Raw genomic sequence first — 27,924 nt, 5'->3', positions numbered from 1 at the left:
GTTATAGTTTGTGAAACATGGTTAAAGAGCAATGACTGGAAACCAGTTCTGTCATGGTATAAATGTTTTTGCTGTAACAGACATTCTAACAAAAACTCAGACTGAGGTGTTATGATAGGGATTAAAGACAGCTATGAGAATTCTGATTATTACATGTTCAGTGATAACACCAATACTATAGACTGTGTAACTGTGACAATAAAAACAACCCTGGAACATATAACAATTGTTGGAATGTACACACTACCAAAGTCAAGTGCAGATGACCTAGAGGAATTCATACATTTCTTACATGAAACACAGGAGGGAAGAATATTAGCTGGGGACTTAAATTTACCAGAAACAGTCTGGAATAATATTGATTCAACAACGTTAGTAAAGAAATTATTCACAGAGTATATTCAGGAACAACAAATGCTTCAGATTGCAAAAAAAAAAAAAACTACCAGGGGATGGAATATACCAGATATTGTTTGTGTTCCCATAGAAATTACTGTAACTTCAAGTCAAGTTTTACCACCATTGAAGTGTAGTGATCATGGGGTCATAAAGGTTAATTTGTTGCTAGATAATTATGCCAAACTGAAATCTAAACCAATGCAAAGAGTGTTAATTACAGATTATAAGGAAGCAAAATAGTTACTGTATAAAACTAACTGGAGTGAGGTGTTCAGTGGAAAAACTGCAAATGGAATGTGGAAAGTTTTGAAAGGGAAATTGTTTGAGTGCAAAAAGTCAAAAAAATGTTTAACATCGGATCTAGGCATGCAACATCAGGGGGGTATATTTCCATAAGAACAAGATACCTGATTAAGGTGAGAGACAAAAAATATAAGAAATGGAAGAGAGGTCGAACTACAACTTTGAAAGCTGAAATAAATGAGCTGGACAAACAGATTAAGCATAGTGTTAGACAAGATCAAGAAAAATTTGAAGAAAATTTATATAAAGATATTGAGCATAATAAGAAACCTTTTTATAGATACATAAGATGTGGAAGGAGTAAAGATACACAAATTGATAAACTGTGTGCAGATTCTAAAATGTATTCTCAGACACAACAGATTATATATATATTTACAAAATCTTATGCAAAACAGTTTGGCTCCATAAAAGGGGTGGTGAGTTGTCCTAGTGACATCCAGTTAACCCCAGTTACTGGAATCAAATTAGATTATATTGAAAAAGAACTGTACAAACTGGATCCAAACAAAGTGTAGGGAGGAGACGGGATAAGTAACAATGACCTGAGAACACTTAAGCAAGAACTTACACTGCCTATTATTCAGTAGGTCATATAAATATGGGGAGATTCCTCAAGATTGGAGACATGCACTTATTAAACCTATCTTTAAGGGAAAGGGGAGTAGGACAAACCCAGACTCATGTAGACCCTTAAGTCTACTTTCATGTTGTGGAAAAATAATGGAGAAGGTAATACTGGATAAGTTATTGTCAGAACTGGATAGGTTGGGACTTATCAGCATGTGTATGTTGAAAATAGATCTATTACCACCTGTAACATGATGTTCTATAACAATATAATAACAGCTATGAATGAAAAATTGTGCTGTGATGTGATTTATATAGATTTAACTTCAGCATTTGACAGGGTCATGCACAAAACACTGATCAATAAATTAGTACAACTAGGTATTAATGTACTGTTGATAAGATGGATAGCTGCATGGCTTACATATAGGACATGGCAAGTATCACACACCAACTGGACAGGTAAAATCCTTGGTTACAGTCAAGGTGTCCCACATGGCCCTGTACTAGACCCTTACTTGTTTAGATTGTATCTTTCAGACCTTACTTTTTCATCTGAGGTGTTCAATAGTCTATATGCTGACGACCTGAAAATGGGTAAACTGATTACAAGTGTTACAGATAAGGTATGTCTGCAAAATAATTTGACTAAATTGACCATTTGGGCACAGGAGAATAGTATGTTGATAAATACATCAAAAACTAAGCATATGAGATTTGGGAGACATAAACTGAAAGGTGAATATTTAATACAGCACACAGTGATTGAAACTGTAGGCTCATTTAAGGACCTGGGTATATGGGTAGATTCAGATATGAGTTTTTCTAATCATATCAACCAGTTGGCTAATGATAGTTATAGAACTATAGGTTGTATAAAAAGATTTATAAAGTCTAGGAAATCAAACATAATGAAGTCATTGTTTGTTAGTTACATTAGACCCAAACTTGAGTATGGAGTAACAATATGGAAACCCTATAGGAAAACAAGCATGAATAAACTGGAAAGAGTGCAGCTGAAATATACTAAGGACATCCATGGATGTGAAAATCTAAGTTAGTATGAAAGACTTGTACAGTGTCTCTTACATATATTTAAGAGAAGATCTTATTCAGGTATATAGGGGATTTAGGGACAACTACCTCTGGGAATGTTTGTGGTTATCAAAAAGTACCAGAGAATCGTCAGATAACCTATGTAGAAGATTCTATAGGAATGAGAAGTGTACTAATTGGTTCTCTGACAGAGTAGCCGATGCTTGGAACAGACTACCAAATTACATTAAAGCAAGTACTAGTTAAGATATTTTTAAGAACAGCCTGGACATTAATTATGAGAACAGGTGTTTTGGCATATTGGCAAGCTAGAAGGGCTTTAATGTCCATGTTTGAAACATTTGTATGTATGCATGCATGTATGTATGTATGTATGTATGTATGTATGTATGTATAATCTGATTAAGAGCATTATTATATTTTTTAGGGAGTTTCAATTTCATTCTTAATTTAGATATAGAAGTTTCCTGCCAGTTATAGATGTCCCATATTGTAAATTCTTTGATAAGAGGGTAATTTGTTAGGTTTATTGGTTAATTATTGATTAGCAGATTAGAGTTTAGATGAAGTGGTTGCATGAAGGCAAGGGAATTGGATAGCTGTATAGATTTAAATACATTTTGAATAGTTAGTATTGTATGGTTGAACAGTGAGTGTATCTTCTTGATGTAAAAATTACTTTGGTTTAAATTTATGAAGGGGAGAGATCTGGGATTAAATTTAAGGGATTCAATTTGACCATACCAGATTGTGATCCATTGGGGTGTCCAACTAGACACGTTAGGAACATAGTTTGCTATTTGGACCAATCTACTAGACGTAATTATAGTTAAATAAAGTTTAAAGTCTGGTAAGCCCAGGCCTCCTAAATATTTTGCAAGGGGTAGTTTATCATATTTAATTCTGACAATTTTGGATGCCAAAGGAATTTAGATAATGTTTTTTCCATATCACTAAAAAGTTTTTTGAGGGATAGTTGAGAAAGTAGCATACATTTGGAAAAGAATTGTAGGTAGGATATTCATTTTAACCACACTGCCTTTAGATAGTAAAGACATACTAATATTTGTCCATCTATTAATATCATATTGAATGTTAGTCCCAGTATGTAATAAGTTGTTCTTATTGAGCTCTCTAAATTTGGAAGTATAAGTTACTCTTAAATATTTTATCTGGTATTTATTTTTTGTCTCACTATCAGGAAAATAGAGTTCCTTATGGCCTAGTGGATTTAAGGGAAATACATAGGATTTACTCAAGTTTAGTTTATAGTTAGATAACTTGGAATACAAATTTATTGAGTTAAGAATTTTTGGGAGATCAGTGTTGGGAAACTGGAAGTACAAACTTAAATCATCAGCAAAGGCAGAATATGAGAGTTTCATGTTTGACAATTTGGGTATGTGGTGGAAAGTATTTTGAGATATAAATAAAAGCAAGGGTTCTAAGTATATATTAAAAAGATAAGGGGAAAGAGGGCAGCCTTGCCTTGTGCAATTAGTGATAGGGATTGGGTTGGATTGAAATGTATTTATTTGAATAGTAGTAGAGGCCTTCTGATAGAGAACCTGTAACATTTTTATAAATTCTTGTGTAATTCCAAAAGAGGGCAGGAGATTAAATAAACATTTTGAATTTACTCTGTTGAATGCTTTGCTTGCAACAGCTATAAGGACATATCTAGGATGTCTATCCTTATCTAGAAGTCTAATAATGGTATCTGAAAGAAATGTATTATCACAAGTTGGCCTAGACTGCATAAAACCCATTTGTTCTTGAGAGATGATGGAAGGAAGAATGTTCCTCAGTCTGTTAGCAATAACGTGGGCTAAAATTTTAAGATCGATATTAATAAGGGCTATTGGCCTATAACTGGCTGTGTCTGTTGGGTCAGAGTTTGGTTTAAGAATTAGAATAGTTTTTGAATTGTTAATATATTTATCGGCTATGCCATGGTGTGTTATATAATTGAATACCTTTAAAAGAGTTTTAGAAACCTGTTCTGAAAATTTTTGGTAAAATATCGCTGTGTATCCATCCGGTCCAGGAGATTTACCTTCTTTAAGTTTATTTATTGTATTTATTACTTCTTCTAATTTCAGGGGTGATTTAAGAAGTTGTTTCTGATGATCAGTAATCTGTGGGAATCTTAATTTATTTATAAACTCAAAAAATTAGTCTGTACAGGGAGAGTTAGGCAAATTATAAAGATTTTTGTATATGACCTCAAAAGTATTTATAATGTCTTGGTCTTTATAGGTTCATAGGTTCATAGATTATTACTAGGCTAACTACCTTTGTGGGCCATTTTAAGCCTAGCCAATTCCCAAACTTGAGAATCAAACCATGCACCTTGTGTCTGTAAGGTAAACACCTTAACCATTATGCCAACCTCCCACCTCTTATGTTTCAAAAGTCATTCATGTTTTATTTCTTTAATCCTCGGCAGGCCATTTTTAATATTAATTAACCTAGCAAGTATTTTTGAAGGGGTTTGGGCCCATTCAGAATATTGATAATATCGATCTCATCTCAGTAAAGGAAATATCTTTTAAGTAAAGAGTATGCAGTTCCTTCTGCAGATCATTCAATACATTTTCAAGCTCTTTTGAGTAATTATGTTGGCGCTCTAGTTCAGCTTCTTTAATTTGAGTCTCAAGTTTGAGTTTGAGATTATTATTCTTTTTCTTATATTATGAGGATTTTTGGATAATGAGACCTCTGACCGATTTAACTGCCGCCCATTGAATGTCATATGGAATTTGAGTATCAGCATCCAGTTGTGCTAGAATATAATTAATTTTCTGCAATACCTCATGAATTTGAATGATATTAGGATTTAGTGACCACTTATTGAAATAAGAGGATCTTTGATTAAAGGGCAAGAGGTTAAGGACAATACTAGTTCTTGAATGGTCCAAAATGGTTCTGGGGGGGAGACCTTATAATTTAATCTGTAGGAAAGAAAGGTTAGGGAAATTAAGAAAGCATCAATTCTTGACCAGGGTTTTAAATCTGGGAGTTGTTATCCTGTCTAACTTTAGTATAGGGGTCTGTAAGTTCAAAGGTATTCTGTAATTCTTGTAGGGCTGCGGTAGTGTGTTGCAATTGTCTAGTGTCTTTATTAGATCTATCTTTGTCAGGATCGAGTAAAGCATTCCAATCCCCACTTATGATGTATAAGTGATTTGGATAATTAACCAGAATATTAAAGATATAAATAAAATTATGTTGATTTGAGCAGGGGCTATAAATGTTAAGAAAGAGCAAAGGTTTATTTAGGGTTTGATAGTTACTAGTGAACAAAGCCCACCTTCCATTAGGATCAGTCTTAGAAGAGGTGATTATTCCTTGGAAAGATTGATTTATTATAATAGCTACTCCCCAAGATGACGTGTTATAACATGCTACAATAATTTGCTTGACCCATTTCCTTTCATTATCTCAGAGTTGGTTAGACATGTGAGTTTCTTGTAGAAAAGGTATATCAGTTTTATTTTGAAATAAGAAATGCATGATTAGGTTTCTGTTTTTCTTTTCTAATAGCCCCTTTATATTCCAAGAATCTATTGAAATCATTATCTCAATCTAAAATAGTTTTTATGCATATTATTATATGAGAAAAGTAAATATAGCAGTGTATAATAAGGAGTGTTAAGTAATAGAAAATTAAATGTGAGGTGACTTCTAATCTCCTAATTCCTATGTAAGCGAATAACCACTCAGCCCTCTGTGTAGATGAAAAACAGTTTATTGTATACCAAGAAATTGATCAAGTTTGAGCATATATGTAGCAATGTAGCATATATAAGTAGTAGAGGAATGTCGATAAAATCTAACGTGTTCCAAAAGTAAACAATCATCAGCTACAAAACTGTGCAATGTTGCTCCTTTAATATATTAGAAACTTTAAAGGGATCACTATCTTGATTCTAAATCTTGTAACAAAAATCATGTTTAAGTAGCTTGTTAAATCTAGAAAGGTAGCGCTAAAAGTGTTAGAGTAATCCAGTGGTTAAAGAGTAACAAAACTTATTTAAGAATAGAAATATCCTGGATAAGACTAAAAGATGTACCTAAATAAATGAAACCTACAACAAGGGACAACACTATTAAAACAACATAGAGAGGGTTGTGTTATACTAAATACAGACTGTTGAAGAAGTATGTTTTAGTACAGAGTAGGGAGATATTATATCATATTAATAAATCTATATAGTAAGTATATCTATAACTAAAATTTATGTTGAGAAATATTTAACTTACAAGATATAATCTCATCCTGATTGTGTGGAATAGGTTAATAAAGATTTTATGGACAGAACCATAGAGATGTGTTCACAGATAAGTAGATCCAGTACAATACTCTAAAAAAGTAATTCAACAGTTATGTACTTAAGATAAATAAAGCAGCAAGCAAATCTTTGTCATTACTTATATATGTGATAAATGAACATTCTTGTACAATGAATTTGCATCAATTTACCTACCATATAGACTTTTAAAGTAATGCTTTTTAAGCTATCAGTTCACTAAGTTATACTAGTAGCTGATCATTTTACACAGCATCTGGCTAAACCAAAAAAAAAAAATTAACTATTCAGTGCTCATATTTAACCAAGAGTTGATACAATATAATTAGGAAGCAAGCATCACAAGGGATTAACGTAGCATAATCAATTTGCATTCCTGTATTCCACCACTGATGAGTAGCATTTTATATATTCTTAAAATGTTAACAATAACTATAGCAGTATCTAATAAGAGACACTTTTAGGTGCTAAAATGGATCATAAAACAGGGAAACATGATTAGCATATCAATCCATATACAAGACCCTGCTTCAGTTAAACAAAGAAAATTCATTCACATACAATTTTGTTTGCAGTTTTAAGCACAATGATATACATAACCATAAACACGTAGAAGTGGTAGGGACCTAGAGCTGTCAAAAGAGGAATCTCAATGATGCAAAAAAAAAAAAACTAAGAGCAGGTTCATCAGTGTGAGTCCGAACACCATTGCGTAGTCTAATGGAATGCTGACATTAAAGTAAAGATCCACTAGCAAGGCTGCAGAGGAGAGCATTGTCTAGTATACTATTCTTTATACCTAAGTATTGATAGTATATACGCTTTAATTTCCTATTTATGCTCTCTTCCATTATCTAGGAAAGAAAACTTTTGACTTCAGTACCCACTATTAATAAGCAAGGATTGATTGAAGTAAAAGGATTCACAGTGCACCCTTAGGATGAAGCTACTATTCATGTAACAAAATCAACCATAACTCTTATACAAAACATTTAGGATAACATTTACATCAAAATTTCCTGAGAAAAGCAGAAATATCTGTAAGTCATTTGAAGTAGAAAAGTACCTTTAATTATTTAATTTTAAAGGTGCACTGATCCATCTGACAAGGAGGGGCTGAAAAGACAGAGTCCACATCTAGTTTTCTTATTGCAGTAACTACCAATGGTTTTGATTTGTGATGGAGCTCTTAAGCTCATATCAGCATCCGCTTCAATATTAAATGAGTTTTGATGGTGCAGAAGCCTCATATAATGAGAAGGGAAGCAAAGAAGAAGATTCAGTTTTTAGTTAAGCCAAAACAGCATTTGCGACTTCTTGTAGCCATTTGCATGTTCCCAGTAATGCTTAGAGGCAGGATGTATGTCACATATTGTATCAGTTACTTGAAGGTTCAGTGAAGCAACATTTCCTCTTGAATCTGAAAAAGATTACTGGGAAATGGAATGTTAAAATGCTAACGGACAACTAAGCCCAAGAAAAAACAGCAAAGGAAGCTATATCAAACGGATGACCTATGTACAGGATGGCAACATCACATAGCAAGTCAGTTTTCAGCTTGGCATAAGGCAGGGTGAGTTATTTAAAAGAGATTTGCCTTAAACAGTCAGAGAAAAGTGGAATTAGCCTCTTCATAACTTTATATAGACATTTTTGTTTCTTTATAATAAAAAAACAAAGTAGCAGGATATTTCATTTGGAACCGGATCCTGTTTTCAATCAAATAAGCACAAAATTTGCTGAGCTCTTATCGTTTTTGTTTAATCTCAGTAGGTAGATCTTGAATTATGTTGACTTTGTGGCCTCTCCAAGTGAAGTTCTTTTTGGCTTTGAATGCAGCAAGTACTGATTGGACGTGTGCTGACTTTAATAGTCTCACATATATTTGTCTCGGGGTTTCAGTAGTTTGGACACGTCTAATGGATCTGTGAGCTCTTTCTGTTATAATGTTATTAATGAGATCTGTATCATTAATTAGAGTATTTATTATTTCTTTGATTATTGAGTTAAGCTGAGGACTCTCAAAGGTTTCAGGGATACTTCGCAGGATAAAGTTGTTACGTCGGCTTCTGGCTTCAAGGTCTATAATTTTTTTGTTGTAGATCTTTAATAGTGTTATCACTGGATTGTAACTTCTGTTGATCTCATTTATTTTAATTTCATTGTCCATAACTTTGACTTCATTCTGTTCAAGTCTAAGCATGATTTGATCAGGGTTAGATCCAAATGAGGTTAGCTTATAAGAGAATCCTTGGATTTCAGTTTGTAGAGGTTGCAGTGCAGTTTTAAGATCGTCTAATGTCAGAGACTGTTCTTGTTTTGATCTGAGGGCAATTTTAGTACTCTCTTGTTGTGGCTTACTGATTTTTTTTGCCTCTTAGAAGAGAAGTCTTTTTCAGGAGTAGTTATCTGGGACAGTTTGTTTTTTTGTAGTTGCAGTTTCCATTTGGTCCGGATGATTTTCCATTTCAGAACCAGTTACAAAATCTTGTTAGTAGTAGAAATAAATGTATATGAAATTTCCAGGTTGCATAATTATTTCTTTTTATTATATTCTTTGTTTAGGCCTCAGTGTCTGGAAGTTTCCACATCATGTGGTCCAGGGTTCAGCATCCAGTGAGTAGATTATAAGTTCATAGACAAGTTATTTTGAGTAAATATTGATGTAAAATAAATAAATCTGTATTTTCCTCTCAATTCTTAATGGTTTTGAATGTTTTCTTTGGCGGATGTACCGGCTAAGGATCAGATAGTGTCTTGAGATTGAGGAGCTGCACAAGAAGTGTGCTTACAGGCTGTCCACTATTTTGGAATCCCCTGCAGGGAATCCTTAAAGTCTGCCAACTCACCACACTCCCAGAAAATATGTTCCCAGTTACCTCTTTCTTCCCCTTTACACCTTCAACATTTGTGTGCTAGTTTACTTTGTAGAATACTTTCTGCTACTTTATGGATATAATATTCTGCATGATTATTGTTGTTCTCCTTAAAGGCCTGCATCCGAAATCCCAATCTCTCCTTGTTTCTTGAGTTTCCCATGTGTTTCATCATCCCTTTCCACCTTGAATTATATTTTTCTGCTTGTGCTATATACATAGGAGTCTTAACTATGCAGCTCTGAAATACACCTTCAGATTGGGTAATTCCAATCCGCCCTGTTCCCCTGGAAGAATCAGCATATCCCACTTGACTCTTGCCATCTTCCCTTCCCAGATAAAGTTCTTCAGCTCTTTCTTAATTGCTACCCAGAACTTCTCCTCTGGTTGATAGAAATATGCCTGACCTGTGTATAAGACTAAAGGGACTAAAGACATTTTAACTGCTTGTATCTTACTATCCATATCCATATAACAAAGCTTCCATTTTTCTCAGTTTTTGTATTATCTTTTATTTAGTCTCTTCCCACATATCCTTTCTGCCTCACTAGAATAATTTTTAATCCATAGCCCTAAATATTTCATTTTCTCATATCCCCATAAATATGGGTATTCCTGAACCAGTTTATGTGTGGGTGCATGTGACATAGGCTCAAATGCTCATGACAAGAAACAACTGTATAAAAGTTCAACCTGCCAAACAGTGTATGCATGTAACACAAGAGCTGTATTTAACAAAAAAGGTGTTATACATAAAAGGTGGGAATAATAACTTTTTAATACAATGATGCTTTCTTTAATGTCTTTAAATGTAAATGGCCTTACAGATAAATACAAATAAGAAAGAGTAGTGAACTATATTAAAAAATGTAGAGTGCAACTAGTTATGTTACAGGAGACACATTTAGAAAGAACTGAACATGTAAATTTGATAAAGAAAGGTTTTCAGGATGGTTATTCAGTGGAATACCTGGAAGTACTTATATTAATCACAAGAGGATGCCGTGGTGGTACAGCAGTAGCGTTGTTACCTCACAGCAAGAGGTTCTCTCATTCAATTCTCGGCTTGGCTTGGGAGTGCCTTCTGTGTGGAGTCTGCATGTCCTCCCCGCGGTTGGGTAGCATTCGAAAGACGTGTGCATAAATGGGCATGCCTTCGTTGAAGGTTGGGTGTCGAGCTGGCACCTTGGTGTTTCGTAAAAATCTACTGCCAATCATTAGTGGATCGGAGTTCCGCTGTGGCGACCCCTTACTGGGAAAAAGCTGAAAGACCAACAACAACTTATATTAATCACAAGAAGAGCTCCAATAGTGATAGAAGAAGATAAAAAATATAAAAATGGCAGATTTGTAGTCCTATTTCTCTGTAGTTTTGACAAGAATTCCTTTAGCTGAACTTTAGGTAGAGATTGTTTGTTCTCTTCTGTATGAACTTCAACTTGGCGAACTAACCACGTAAGTTACTGCTTCTTTTCATGGTTTCAGTAGATGAATGGAGTGGATTTGCTCTGTCTTTCTCTTTCCTGGCTATCTACCCTTGAAGTTCACTGCATTTATTCTTTTAAGTCGTCTCAACTGGCCCTTGCCACTTAATCTTAAATTATACGGGACTAATGCTAATGCTTCTGGATTAAATTCTCTATGTTGGGAATGCTTGTTAAAATGTGTGCCTGTATTTCCTGAGCTGTATACATGTTAACCTTTTCTACAGCATAACCTGCTCTCTGCTAACATAGTGTTCTATCATGGTTTTATATGGCGTCTTCTCTTCCTGTCAAGTCTCCTTACCAATATTAAGCAGCCCTCTGGAAAACCTACCATATAACAGTTCAAATGAGGATAAACCTTTCTGATGTTTTTTCAGTGTTTTATTGAACCTCTCTACTAATCCATTAGCCTGTTGAAGGAGGCTAATGACTTTAACTTTTTAACTTTAAAACACTGAAATAACTGATGTGATACCCTTGACATAAAGGGAATGTCTTGGTAAATAATTCCCTCTTCAGGGATACCCATTCTAGACAAAAAGTGGAACAGCTCTCCAACAATAGCCTTTTTATTAGTTTTTCAAAAAGGTGCAGCTTTTGTATCTTTTTAGCATAGTTCATTGTTTACTTGTGGTCCAACCATGTTTATATCAGTATGTTCAAATGGAATCTCTCTGGTAGAAAATGAAATCAGAGGACTCTTAAATCAAGGATCGAGTGCTGTCAGTTTTTAGACATTCTGGACAGAAAGCAGAGAAGAGAAAATTTCTATTGTCTTGTTTATATCCACCCAGTAAAATTTATCTAGTACCTTTGACTTAGATTTGTCCATCTCCATCTGTCCTGCTAGCACTTGATTATGGATTAGTGTCTTGCAAAGCTTTGGAACTGGCTAGTAATGTATAATTTTCTTCCTAGTTTTACTTACACTACATAAGTGGTCATTTTTCACTCAAAATAAGGTAAGAAATAATGGAAACATCCTGTTTACTTTCTCTCCTCGAACCCTTAGTTATATCTTTGCTTCCTGTATATAAGCATTTTCCCATTGTGCTTTTTTTAATATTTATGTGGCTTGCCTGTAAGTCCATTAACTTAGTCTTAATTTCTTTACTAAGTTGTCTTATGAAATAGGTACAGTTTCCTTTCCCAAAGTGCTGACACTGCATTTCTGTATGTGCTTTCCCCAACAAGGTGTAGCTGCAGACAAAATTCTTAACCTTCCAATATCTGAGCAATATCTTTTTGTTCTACCTGGATAAAAGTGGGTTTATAATACTATATGTTCTTACCTACCTTACTTTCAGTAGGGTCCTCACTTAACATGCTCCTTGTTTTCTATTTTATCTTGTCTGTCTCTGCGATTTCTTGTACGTCTTTTTGCAGCCATCTGTCTTGCACTGATTTTACTTCGGAGCATACTGTTAGTTCACCTTTAGTTTCTATATTGATATCTATTCCAATATTGTGTTTGTGGTGTTCCATCTTTGGAGTGGGTTTCTGGTAAAATGGTGGATTCTTTTTACCATCTAACCAATACCTTGTTCTATCACCTTATACTAACTCCCTTCTCTAATTGTTTGGTTGCGCACCTCTTCAGTGTAACTGTTTTCCTCTCTTCCCCTATTCTTATATTGTTGTTTTACCTATTTAGGGCATTGACCTTCCACAGTGCATACATGGATTCTCCCTTTTCCCACATTTTCCTGGTACATCAAAATGTGGAAACACTTTTCAAAACGTGGAAAACTCTTTTTTTTTTTTTTGTATATCTTAGGGGAAGTCAGGGGTTAAAGCTACAGGATGCAAATGTTTTCCTAAATGTCTGATTTTATGTTTGATTTTCTTATTTGTGTGTCTTTTCTGTCACATGCCTACATATTACTTCCATTTTTTTCATTAATCTTATGCTTATATACTAGGGGACCCTTGACAGTGGTAATCATGCTAGCAAAATCTGGCAGGGCTTGAATCTGTCTTCTTTTCAGAAATGCAGTATCCTTTACTAGTTTGGTTGTAACAGAATGACATTATGATAACTCAGTTATTGTAACTGGTGTCTTGTCACATTCCATGTGAGCAACTTAATTTGTGACATAAATATCAGTTTTCAAATTTCTACTATTGGGTTTTGCCCAGAATTAGTGGACTAGAATCTGTCCCTGTGCCCCCTTCCACAATTGAAAAACGTCTACCCATTAATTGCTATTTTTATTTAATTTAAGATTATATATTTCTTACTGTAAATTTAGACTTAGAAAGAGACAATTTAATTTTAAACAATGTGTTATTAACCAGTACTACGCATTCTACTAAAATTAACTTTTCTGAGTTTTTGTGATCATGCTGCAAAACCCATTTTCTTGCAGAACTACCCAATGTTCTTTTAAGTCTGTCTACTGCTTGAATTTCTTTTTTTCAAAAACATTTTTATTTTGTTTTTGTTATACAGATGTACATATAACAAATACAATAAAACAATAACAAAACTATTTACAATATTTACATTCTTCCATGATAAACAATCAGTTTATTCATGAGAATTTATCAGTATTTGTTCAAAAGGTTTTCCAATTTTTGCCATGCTATTTTTTATGAGTAATGTTATGAGTTCTATAACAAATGGTTTGCAGTTCTTTTCTACAAACAACTTTTGCTAAATTAATAATTTCTTTAAACATTAAATGCTGTTTACTTTTCCAGTTCAAAGTAATAACTTTTCTGGCAATTGCAAGAATTGACCAGAGTAACTGACTCTGAGATTTAGGGTATTGCATTAGGTACAGGATCATTGAAGAGGATTAGTGAGTTAGAAATATGACAGTTATCAGACCATAAAGCCTTTACAAAATATCTGAAGTCTTTCCAGTATTGATCAACATTTCTACATTCAAAGAACATGTGAACCCAGTTGGCCTCTAGTAATTCATGTCATTTCCAACATTTACTTTCACTGTGTTTGAGTATAATATTTATTTTATGTGGAGTATAGAAACTCATATTCATAAATTTCCATGTATACAATCTCCAATATAATGAAGAAGAGGCACCATACGTAGATTTCAGTAACAGTTTTTTGGATTCATCAGATATTTGTTCTCCATTAATCTTTACATAGTAATCCAAAAATCTGAGTCAAACTTTAGAGTATCTTCTCTTAGTATCTTATAGATAAGCGAGACACTTAATTTTTGATCATCTGTCTTTTCAAGACACGTAATAAAAAAGCTGGATCAAACTAGGTATAGATTCAGTCTCTAGGTTGATTGATACTCTCATTTTGTTTTCTATAAACTGCCGTAATGGGTGTATAAACAACCAACTGTCTTGACTATTATCAAAACTACATAGAAGAGAGTTTAGTGGTTTAATACTCTTATTTTCAATAAACTGATGCCAGAATATCAAGTTATTTTCCTTTCATTTTTGCATCACATTGATGTTGAAAGAATCTAGGCAATCAGGGGAGTATGATGTATGGAATATAAGAAATAGGAATTGTTTAATGTTGTAATTGCAATCAATTATATTTTTAAAGTTATTAAATATTTGATTAGTGCCATAAGAAAAATGATCAAACTTCTTATTAAATAAACAAAATTCAGGTAAAAGCCAATGAACTGTACTTATTCCGTATTGTTGCTTAAATTGATTTTCTATAGTTCTGACATCAGTTATATGAATCTCATGTATTATTTTCCAGCCAGATATACAGGTAGGTGAGATTGAATGTAATATTACATTAATTGTAACAGATTTGGAATAAAGATCTAAGATAGGGAATGCTATCCCATTACTGTTCCAAGCTCTAATATGCCATTTATATGTAATCCTAAGTTTTAAGGGGAACCGTAAAAATTTAAGTAGCATGGAATCTAATTTTTAAATAGGTTTTTGGGAGGGGGTAGTATCAATGACTGTATATAAAACAGAATTTTAGGTAAAATTATCATTTTAATTAAAGAGAGCCTATCCTCCATTGTGAAGAACATTGTATTCCATCCTTTGATTAGTTCACTAATGGTGGTTATTAAATTATTGTAGTTTAGTTTAACAGACTCTTTCCATGTACTCGTTATACTGACACCCACATATTCTAATACATCATTCTCCCAATTAAACAGGCTATTTTCTCTTAGGTTTTTGTTGATCTTTTTGTTAATTAGTAGTGTTTTGGATTTATTATGATTAAATTTAAGCCCTGAAATTCTTTCAAACTTGTTTAAGGTATTTATGACATCATGCAAAGAACTATCAATATCACCCAACGTTAACAACATATCATCAGCAAATAATTGTATCGTAGGACAGTAGTCCTTATTAACTTGAAAGCCTTTTATATTTTGCTTGTTTCTGATATATGTAGCAAAAGGTTCCATTGAAAGAGCAAACAATAATGGTGACAAAGGACAACCTTGTCTAGTTCCCTTGAGGATTTCTAGTGGTGAGGATAGACATGATCCGATTTTCACATAAGCGTGTGCCCCACTGTAAATTTTCATTAATAAGTTGACAAAATCTGAGGAGAATTCAAAACCAATCAGAATTCTTTGTAGATAAGACCAACTATGTCTAGGCTGATAGTAGTTAGTTGTTTTTTGTATTTGCATGCTATGTCTATTAATGACAGTAATTTAATAATGTTATCTTGCACTTTTCTATGAAGAATAAACCCTGTCTGATCATTATGTATTAGATTAGATAACATTTTCTTTATCATATTAGCTAATATTGTCATGAAAATGTTATCAGTGTTTAGTAATGAAATTGGCCAATATGAATCACAAGATTTGGGGTCCTTACCTTGTTTTAAAATGGGGGAGATAATTGAATATTTCCACAATGGGGGTGTTATACATTTTTGCTTAGCCATAGTAAAGGCACTCATCATTTTCTTTATTATATATTCAAAAAATCTTATATAGTTCAGGAATTATTCCATCCAATCCTGGCGCTTTATTATCTTTTAAATTTTGTATTTGCTCTTTCACTTCTGTTAGTGTTATTTGGTTATTTAATATGTTATTTTGTTGCATTGACACCTTAGTAGTTATATTTTCTTGAATAAAAGTATTTATTACATTATCTGTCTCCAAAAGTGGTGTGCTATTATTTATATCTTTATAGTAGTTTCTGAACACTTGTAATATACCCATTAAGTTAGATGTACTCTTAACTGAGCCATCACTTTTATATTTAATCTCATTAATAATATTTTGATTGTTTATTTTTTTTTTCGATCTTACTGCTATTTTATGTAGATATTTAGGATTTACAGCATAAGATTGTAATTTCAAATTTTCTGGGTTTATGGCTACCTTATGATTCAGAACTTCTAAGTATTTTTGATTTAACTTAGTAATTCCGTTATGTGTTACTTTGTTATTTGGTTTTGCGTCCAGTTTTATCTTGTCTATGTTTTTTTGTAAGTCTAAAAGTTTTTTGTCCCACTGTCTCCTTTTTTTAAGGAATCAAGATTTTATTCTGCCATATATATAAACTTTAAAGGTGTCCCATAGTATAGTATCAGCCACTTCACCATTATCATTTGTTTCCATAAACATGTCTATTTCTTTCATTGCCCATTCCCTAAAGTCTTTTAACTTAGTTATGTAAGCAGGAATTCTCTGTAGAAATCTTAAATCATCTGTATGCATAGTTAATGTAAAGTTTATAGTATTATGGTCTGAAAGTGGACAAGTCATTATAGATACATCACTTATTTTTGAGTATATATTATTTGATACAAAGACCTTATCAATGTTTGTTTATGTACCAAACCGATATGAATAGTGAGTATAGAATAAGGAATAATGTTCTCTTAAACCATGTATATCTTTAAGGTTCATCTGGTTTGTAAAGTCATTTAAGTTCTTGGCTTGAAATGTTAGTTTTATTTTACCATTTTTAGAGGTATCATTGCCTGATAATAGGCAGTTAAAATAACATGCTGCTATAATTTCCCCTTTTGCATTTAAAGTAATCAGGTCCAGATATTTATCAACATATTTAGTACTTAGTCCTGGTATCCAGTATGCATTAACCAAAGTATAATACTTCCTATTGATTTTCAAAATAACCATGCTTAGCATCCCATCTTTATCTGAAATTGTAATTCTTGGCATAGTATAAGTATTTTTCCATAGAATAAGGGTGCCCCTTCTCTTAGTCTTAAAACATGAATCACCCAGAATGGTATAGCCATTAAATTAGTATTTTTATAGGTCTTTTTAATAGATGGGTTTCCTGTAAAACGATGATCTGGGCTTTATGCATTTTGATATATTTAAGCAAACCAGCTCTTTTGACATTATTGTTCAAACCATTAATATTTAATGATAAACATTTATAAGCCATTGACTATAATGTGTATGTTGTTACTTACTGAAATACCTTTCTTCTGTGTTGACTTGAAATCTACTGAAAACTTACTTATAATGGACGTATAATGTGTATTAAGTACTACTCTCAACAACCCAAAACTATTTACAAACACATGCATGAAACATAAAGTTTCTGGTTTAGATAAAAACTTAACCAAACCATCCATCCACCACCTCTCCAGCAACAAAATACACAAATTATCCATCTCTGCTTAGAATATAGTATAAAAACAAAAAAAGAAAAGCATTATGAAAGCAACTAAAGAAATCTGAGTCCATGAAATATACATTAAAATGAGAGTGTCCAATATAACTAAAGCTATATGAATAGGTCACATATAATAATAGCACCTCTAATAAGTAGATATGTCAGAAATACACATCAGATCAAAGTATCTATAAACATTAGAAGCTGGAGGTTAAGAAGATGGTCAATATTTCCAAGACATTTCAAGAAACATCAGATGTTTTAACATTTTGTCAGTCATCTATCTAACATTTTTCATGTAAGGCTCTGTTGAATATATATATATATATATATATATATATATATATATATATATATATATATATATATAAACACTTATTACAAAAAAAGCCTCACAACCCTCTGTTTAGTTACTAAAGGTTTAGTTATGTAACATAAGTCAGATGTTAATATGCATAATGAGTTTTCTAATGCAGCTTCTAGTTCATTTGATGTCATTTAGTTACTAAAAGTGTCATTGAATCTGCAGAATGGATGCATCTATAAAAGAACATGGGTATTTTCAAAGGAGTTAAACACTTATCAGAACTAATTATTTACCATTTAAAGTATCTAGTGAAGGATAACAGAATTTCAAGAGAAAAGAATTCTAAATACAGCCAATTAACAAGTTCAAAAGGCCAAGTGATGTCATCACTGTTGTTTCCTCAAGCTGCAGCTTCATAAACTTGTTAAAAAGTATCTAAATAGGCTCATGCACAGCAGAGGTTGTTTCTAGTGAGGAAAAAAGCATTTTCAGTGGGAAATCAAATCTTGAAGCTTTTAGAGTTTACAGAAAGCAAAAAAAAAAGACACTGAAACTGCCTTGTCAGTGCATGTCATGTATCTCCACAACAAGAACAGTCACAAAGGCCACCAATTTCCTCACATCATGAAAAAAATAACCCTTTCATATAAAAACAGCTATTTAGGAGTAACAACAGCTGCCTCAAATCAGAAATAATTTTATAACATTTCAATCGTTTACCCACCAATTAACCAGACTAGAGGGGAAAAAAAGAACCTAATATATATATATATATATATATATATATATATATATATATATATATATATATATATATATATATAAAACTTATATTTAGCCATCTGTAAAACACCATTAATGTACTGTATTAATGTTTATATGTGTCTAAACAAAGAGTCTAAAACATTTAGTTAAAAACACTAATCAGAAACATATGTTTACTCTACCACTGACCCACTAGAAAAAATGCACTTTGGTATTAAGTCAAATTATACTATTACTGAAGAATTAGAAGACATATATCATTTGTAGTTATTTAAAGGGAAAAGTGTGTAAAGTACCTATAGTGGGGAAAAAAGAGAAAAGGAACATTAGTAACAAAAAGGAATAGGAAGAGAGAGAGAGAGAAAGAAGTAACAAAAAGGAATAGGAAGAAAGGAGAGCAAGAGAAAGAGAGAGAAATGTATTTAAATACTTACTACTATATGTAATTAGAAGAGGTAGATATAGAAAGGAAAAGAGAAAGTTAATAATAAAGATGATTCACATTACCTTACAGTATAGAGATTTTCCAGAATCAAATATATTATGATTCATAAAACAAGCATTTAAAATTAGAAGGAATTTATTCATTTGTCCTTTAGTTTCTTAGTTTTATTTGGTCCTTTCTTCGCAGACCATCCATTTTTTGTTAATAAAAAACAAATGTGACCCAATGGAACCAAAAAAAGGAAAGGCAGGTACAAAACTTTTATTCTCTCTAGCGCTTCGGTGTTACCACCTTCAAGGAATAACAAACATCAAACATTTCCACAGGTTTATATAATACACATAATCAACACTTCATCATTCAATAATCAAAAAAACACAACATTTAAAGCAAACATTTCCAATTTAAATCATTATTAAGACCATTAGGCACAAGTGTTTTATATTTTAAAATATAAATACTCTCCTTATAACATAATTTCTGCTTCAATATATTTTCATCCTCACAAAACCATTTAACAGCTTCTAAAACTGTTCCTTTTAACTTAGTAATATCACTTTCATGAAATACTTTAAAATGTGCAGCTATTATTTTATCCTCCCTTCTATTCCTAATATCTCTTACATGCTCCATGAATCTGATCCGAAATTCCCTTTTTGTTTCCCCTATATAAATCAGGTTACATGGGCACTTTAATGCATAAATCACTCCTTTACTTCTACATGTAAAAACATCTTTGGATTCAAATTTAACTCCATTAATGTTATCAAAAGTTCTCACTATATTGGTGCAAATACATTTATTACAACACAATATCCCTTTAATATTCAAAATATTTGGTATACTAACCGCTTGCAAACAAAATCTCCCATGTACCACCATGTCTCTTAAATTTGTTCCCCTTTTATAAGAAAAAAGGGGCTTATTAGGCAAAATTTTTGCCAAAAATCTATCTTCTAACAAGTACTTCCAATAATACTCTATCAATGTTCTTAGTTCATCACTCCTGATATTATACACTGACACATAGTAAATTATGTTGGCCATACTTCTACCTACTTTATCATAATCAAATGCACCATCACCACTCACTACTTTGTATTTATGTCTAGAGCTGCTACCCGTACCATCTAACCCACAGCAAACCCTGTCTTGGGCTTGACACAAAACCTTAGGTTCATAACCCCTTCTCAAAAACAAATCTTTGGTTCGTTGCATCTCCTCCTTTAACACCTCTTTGTTACTACATAATCTTGAAATACGAACCAACTCCCCATAAGGCAACACTTTTATTACATGTGGAGGATGGCAACTAGATGCATGTAGATATTGATTACCATCTACAAATTTTCTATGTATACTAGAAGAAATACCCCCCTCTATCTTCCCTTCCAAAACAAGATCTAAATATATCACCTTATTTCCTTTTTGTAACCCGTCAAATGACAAACCAAATGGGTTACTATGCATTTCTAACACAAATTGATCCACTTCTTCAAAACCTCCATTACATACAAAAATTAAATAATCTATAAACCTAAAATAAAAATCAACATACTTCTTCATAAAATTTAACTTAAATAAAAATTGCATTTCAAAAAAAGACATAAAAAGGTTGGCATACATGGGGGCAAATGCTGCCCCCATAGCCGTACCCTGTTTCTGTCTATATAACTCGTTATTAAAATAAAAATAATTATTTTTCAAACAAAAATTTACCATTTCAACTGTAAACTTAGAAAGGGGACTATTTCCCATAAAATATCCAATGGCTTCTAAACCATCTTCATGTCTAATAGAGGTATACAAGCTCTTGACATCAAGAACTACCCAATACCTGTCCTTATTCCATACTATCGGGGATATTCTCTGCAATAAATCTAAACTGTCCTGAATATATGCTGGAAAAACCTTCACAAAAGGTAACAATATTCTATGTAGAACTAAACCTATATTATGTAAAAAATACTTGCAAGCTGAAATGATGGGTCTACCTGGAGGCTCTTGCATACTTTTATGTATTTTCGGTAAACAGAAAAAAACAGCTATTTCGCTGTTAAAAGTAAAAAGCCTATCCATTACATCTTTCTCTGAAAAAAAGCCCATCCTAACACTCCTATCTAACATTTTTTCAAATTCTAACACTGCTTGCTTGTATTTACTAATAGCACATTTTTCATATATTTCTACATTATCCAAATGTGCTTTACACATATTAAAATATTGAAATGCATTCATTATTACAATCTTATTTCCCTTATCAGAAGGTTTAATTGCAATATCTTTTCTTTCACTTAAAGTTTTCAATGCCCGCCACTCTTTTAATGTAAGATTATATGATACCTCATGTCTATCTAGTAATGCACAGTCACAGATTCTCTCATCTCCATACCCTACCATAGACCCAAACTGTGCAATACGCTGATTCTCAAAAGGTGGCATAAATTTATTAAAAATCGGGATAAAAGATGTATCAATTGCATTTTGTACATTAAAACATTAAAATTCTACATCATTATCACATATTCCATTAGCATCTTCAGCTCAGGAAAAGAAACTATCATCAGATTCATTGAGCAAACATTCATTACTAACTGCACAATTAACATTAGAAATTCTAGCAAAATGATTTTTAAGATATATTTTCCTCAAAAACCTAAACATTTCCTGCCTTATAACATGTCCTCTAAGTAGTACTGTGGGTACAAACTTGAGTCCATTTTTTGTTGCCTGTCTCTCCAAACTCTGGGATGACCATTCCATTTCTTCTATGTCCGACAGTATTTTCTTCTTTTTGATAAATTCTCCTGCTTCTTGTAGGGAATCAAAGATCTTTATTCCTTCTGGCAGGGTGATTTTTATTCTTGCAAGAAAATGAATTTGAGTTTTAATATTGTTTTTTTTTTCAAGGACTTAATTAGAGGAACACGCTCCTTTCTTCTATATGACTGTACAGGTGTAGTCATTGTCAAAACAAATAACGTTTTGATCCAGGGACCGATGAGCCCTCTCAATTCCAAAGGAAAGGGAGTCAGCCATGTTTAGTGCTGATGAAAACCACTTATTGAGAAATCGAATCATGTTAGCACCATCTTTCTTCTCAGGAATTCCATATATTCTTATGTTATTCCTCCTTGATCTGCTTTCAAGGTCTTCCAGTTTCTCATTCAGCCTGGTGTTTTGTTTCAGAAGAAATTCATTGTGATGTTCATTTTCTATCACTCTAGTATCCGGGTCAGTTACTGTTTCCTGTACGGCAAGAATCTGTTCAGATTGTTATTTTACTGTACCATTTAGAAGTTCCAGTTGTTTATTGCATTCTTGTTTGATAATATCCATTTCATTTTCAAATTTGTCCATTTTAGTGACAGTTCTTGGATGTTTGTTATTATAAGACATAGTTCTTTCTTCACTGCACTCTCCTGGTGTGGGTTCTTCACGTTGCTCATGTTTTTAGTGACAGTTCTTGGATGTTTGTTATTATAAGATGTAGTTCTTTCTTCACTGCACTCTCCTGGTGTGGGTTCTTCACGTTGCTCATGTTTTTAGTGACAGTTCTTGGATGTTTGTTATTATAAGATGTAGTTCTTTCTTCACTGCACTCTCCTGGTGTGGGTTCTTCACGTTGCTCATGTTTTTAGTGACAGTTCTTGGATGTTTGTTATTATAAGACATAGTTCTTTCTTCACTGCACTCTCCTGGTGTGGGTTCTTCACGTTGCTCATGCTTTAGTGACAGTTCTTGGATGTTTGTTATTATAAGACATAGTTCTTTCTTCACTGCACTCTCCTGGTGTGGGTTCTTCACGTTGCTCATGTTTTTAGTGACAGTTCTTGGATGTTTGTTATTATAAGATGTAGTTCTTTCTTCACTGCACTCTCCTGGTGTGGGTTCTTCACGTTGCTCATGCTTTAGTGACAGTTCTTGGATGTTTGTTATTATAAGATGTAGTTCTTTCTTCACTGCACTCTCCTGGTGTGGGTTCTTCACGTTGCTCATGTTTTTAGTGACAGTTCTTGGATGTTTGTTATTATAAGATGTAGTTCTTTCTTCACTGCACTCTCCTGGTGTGGGTTCTTCACGTTGCTCATGTTTTTAGTGACAGTTCTTGGATGTTTGTTGTTATAAGATGTAGTTCTTTCTTCACTGCACTCTCCTGGTGTGGGTTCTTCACGTTGCTCATGTTTTTAGTGACAGTTCTTGGATGTTTGTTATTATAAGATGCAGTTCTTTCTTCACTGCACTCTCCTGGTGTGGGTTCTTCACGTTGCTCATGTTTTTAGTGACAGTTCTTGGATGTTTGTTGTTATAAGATGTAGTTCTTTCTTCACTGCACTCTCCTGGTGTGGGTTCTTCACGTTGCTCATGTTTTTAGTGACAGTTCTTGGATGTTTGTTATTATAAGACATAGTTCTTTCTTCACTGCACTCTCCTAATGTGGGTTCTTTGAGTTGCTCTTGTTGAGATCTCCAGTAGAAAACTTCTTAACAGGAATAATTAAAAAATTCTCTTGACTGTGTATTAATTTTTAGAAAATAATAAATAGTCTATGTTACTCTGTCTTTTAGTATACTTTTAGTATACTTTTAGTTAGATATTTCTAAAAATTAAAGTATATTTCCTGTCAGGATATTAAAATCTAAGCAGAGCTATGGATTTCTGCTGCTATCAGACTGGCATCTTGGCCACGGCCCCCCTACTGCTTGAATTTCTAATATTTGCATCGTACTGTTATCAGTTACTGACTCCAGTTTAAAGTATGTTTTAAGTCATGCATCTGTGCTATTAGCAGTTTGTCAGCATTAAAAGCCCAGTTGTAAATTTTTATAACTTCACACGTTATCCCAGCTCTAGGTAACATTTGTTTTTTTTAAATTGCTCATGGTCATTGTAGTCAGGCTGTTTCATGCCCATATAGGTATTTAGTAATTTCTTTGTCAATTGAAAGGAAATGTATTAGCCAATTATTTTCTTGGGTGGCATATCATTCAGACAACACCAGATATAGGTTCATAGGTAGGTACTAGGCTATTGCCCCTAGGGCCTATATAAGCCTAGCCAAAAAGGTATCCTGGCTTTCACCACCCAAAAAAAATATTTTCCTGTGCAGAGCCCCAGAGGTGATCCCTGGGGTGAATTTCCTATTTCCCATCCAATCAAGATTTTTCTTGAAGAGTGCTAATGAGGAGCTTTGTTTGATATAGATAGGTAGTTTGTTCCAGGGTATGGGAAGTCTCCGGGACAGAAATCTATCCATTCAGCATGTTCTGTTTATTGTGGTGACAAAGTTTATGTCCCTAGAGCATGTAGCTTGGAGGGATTGGGATTTCTTTAAGTGGAGCATGTCCAACAGCTCTGGGTCTGACATTGCTTTGTATGTTAGGCAGAGATCACCTCAATAGGCGATATGCGATGGAATAAAGCTGGTTTTTTTGAGATGGTCTGCGTAGGGCATCTGTTTGAGGCCGGTAATCCTCTTTGTGAGGTATTATTGTGGCCTGTCCAGTTGTTGTAGATGTTTTGTGCGGTACATACCAAAAGGGGCATTGCACTCTATAATGGTTCTAATGAGTGACGAGTAGAGGGGAACAATGACCTCTTTTTTCCTGGATGAGAAACCTTTTGTGATGAGGTGTGCCACATAGAAGGATGTCCTGGCTACTGTGGTGATGTGATTATCAAAGGAGAGACTACTGTCCACCTGTGTCTCAAGGTCTCTTATCACACTTTCGGTGTTAAGTAGACTACCACCTATGTGGTAGCTCATGGGTACAGAGTTTTTACCAAAGGGGGTGACAGTGCACTTTTTGGCATTGAGCTTGAGGCCATGGCTTTGACACCAGTCATCTGTCACAATGAGGCCCTTTTGTAGGATGTCTACATTGTTAGGAGTTTCGATTATGGTTCCTAGTTTGCAGTCATCTGCAAACTTAATTAGCCAAAGACCTTCTGTGTTAGCCTGTACTTCAAAAAAGTAGATACTAAACAGGAGAGGAACAGGACTGAACCCTGTGGTACTCCACTTGTCACTGATCTGAAGTCGGATTTGGAGTCTGCTACTTTCACAGTGTGGGTTCTGTCAGTGAGCCAGTTGGCAACCCATCTTGTGACATATGGATTTATACCTAGTTTAGTGAGTTTATCTGTAATTCCAGATTGGGGGATGGTGTCAAAATCCTTGGCGAGATCTAGATAGACTGTGTGAACCACCTAACCCTTGTCTACAGCTTTGGTGACTGCTTCAAAGAAGTCTATCAGGTTTAGGAGACATGATCTGCCTTTTACAAACCCGAACTGGGTGGGGTCCAGAGTTTGGAGATTACCAGTGTCTTTGTTTATACATTCCATGATGATACGTTCCATGGCCTTGCAGACCAGGCTTGTTAGGCTAATGAGGTGGTAGTTCCTGGGGTCCGTGGTGGCTCCCCCTTTGTGGAATGGGATAAACGTCACTGTGCGCCATTCAGTGGGCACAAAGCCTGAGGTGAGGCTATGACTGAACATGGTGCTTAGGTGGAGTGCCAGTTCATTCTGTAGTTCATGTAGAACACAGCCTGGGATGTTGTCAGGTCCTGTGGATGCTGTGTTCTTGGCTTTGGAGAATGTGTTTTTTACCTGTGCAGTCGTGATTACAGGAACTTTGCATTCTTCTGGTATAGAGATGGGCCCTTTAGGGGGTGAGAGAGGGGTAAAGTTAGCACTGATCTGCCAGGATGTTGGCAATATCAGTTGGTTCTGTATGTTTAGTGCCATTGTGCTGTAACTCAGAGCAGATCTGAGTGTTGCCATTGAGATTCTTGACATAGCTATAGAATGCTTTGTGGTTGTATTTAGAATCAGTGGCAATTTTGTTTTCGTAACTAGCTTTGGAGGATTTTATGAGTGATCTCAGTTCTTACTGAGGCTGACCAGGGAGTTCCTCCAATCACAGGATTTTACTCTTTTTTGCAACAGTTTCTTTCTTCTGTTGTAGAATTTGTTTATGGCTGGGGACCACCAGATTTGCTTCCCTTTTTTGGAAGATAGCATCATGGTTCTGTTAGGGATAGCACGATCCATGCACTCATGTAAGTGCTTATAAAGTGCATTTGTGTAGTATTCAGCAGTCATACCTCTATTGTCCATCCGCATGGGTGTCGTGAAGTTTGCCACTTGGCTTTGGAGAATTTTTTTACGGTGGTTTCCCTAATGGGGGTGGGGGCAGAATGTAGATGTCTAGGGTGATTACCTTGTGGTCAGATCTGACCAACGAAGAATTGACCTCTAGTGTGGAACACTGGTCTCCCATATTGGTAATGACCAGGTCTAGGATATTGCTGCCCCATGGTGGGTGTGTGGATAAGTTGATCCAAGGCGTTGGAATTTATGAATTCCAGAAAACATTGAGCAAAAGAGTTAGTACATGAGTAGTTTTCCCAGTTAATGGTGGGATAGTTGAAATCGCCCATTATGAGGGGGTTGGGTTGTACCCTAATATTTTCCAGTATATTAAGAAATGAGGAGTGGGAATCCCGGAGCATTGTGGGGGATCTGTAGCAAGTTACAATTTGGATTGCGGTCTTGCCCAGAGTTAGTTGCACTTGGATAATCTCGGATGCATTATGCTGAGCAACTAGCTTGGAGGTGTGGATATCCTTAATGAATATGGACACACCTCCGCCTTTAGTTTTTCGGTCCAGGTTAGGTGGCCGAAAGGTGTGGTATGCATTATAATCTGGTAATGCAGGGGTGCTCTCTGGAGCCTTGAACCAGGTCTCTCTCACTGCACAGATGTCAATGTTCTCCATTTTAAGGAGTGCCTCAAGTGAATGCATTTTGAGGTTTAGACTTCTAGCACTGAGTAGCATTACCCTCAGATTTTGCTTGATTGTACCTGTTACTGTGGTGAATTTGTCATTTGAACCTTGCCTAAAAAAGGCACTATGGGGTGGCAAGAGTTTTAGCCAGTATCCGGAATCCCAAGGGCGACAGGTGCAGGCCATCTCTGGCAAAACATTGTGGTCTGTTGATCATGTCATTCCAGGCAGACAGATACTGGATCCCCTTAGAATGACACCAGAAGCTTAGCCAATTGTTGAAATCAATCATTTTGACCTTGTACTGTAGTATCATTTTGGGTGATGGCAGGATGCTACTCAGGGCTAGGGTCTTACCTGCCTGGGCTACAAGATCAGAGAGCTCCTCCATGTCTCTTTTCATGTAATCCAGGGAGGTACGTCTCAGGTCATTCACACCATCATGGACAATGACAGAGTCATATTTGTACTTGTTGTGGAGTGACCTGAGTGCTTCCATTATGTGGCAGATCCTGGCACCCGACAGGCAGCTGACAGTAATTTTCTTCTTGTTTAGCCTGGTGAGTGGAACATCAGTGTGCCTGACTATAGAGTCACCTATGATTAGAGTGTTGGGTACGTTGTTATGACTTATGGGCTGTGGTTGAGTGGCACACTGAGTTTGTGAGCTATGTGTCATTTGGCTTGTGATGTGGTGGTGGAGATTGCTTGCGTTTCTGCTTTGGAGGTCTCTGTTGCTTCAGCAGATTTTTATTGAGTGCCTCTGTGTATGTACGTGTGTGTTTTGTGTTTCTATGTGTCTGTTTTGATGGTGTAGGTTTCAAGGGCTGTGTAATGAGTGTGTTGTGGTGCAAGTGTTTACCTTCTCCTCTTGACTGTCTAGTCCAGTCTTAGGTGAAGAGAGCTTTGCTTCCAGTTTGGATATATAAGTGCATCTCTCACAGGTTGAGGTGTTGAGTGGTAAGAGGAGAGGGTTGTCTGTGTACATGAGGCAATTGTTACATTGCCCCAAGATG

This window comes from Protopterus annectens, chromosome 7.part0 (genome assembly GCF_019279795.1).
Source record: "Protopterus annectens isolate FY-2018-M chromosome 7.part0, PAN1.0, whole genome shotgun sequence".
Taxonomy (NCBI): Eukaryota; Metazoa; Chordata; order Ceratodontiformes; family Protopteridae; genus Protopterus; species Protopterus annectens.
The sequence above is the reverse complement of the archived record's forward strand: the minus strand, read 5'-3'. Positions refer to the sequence as shown.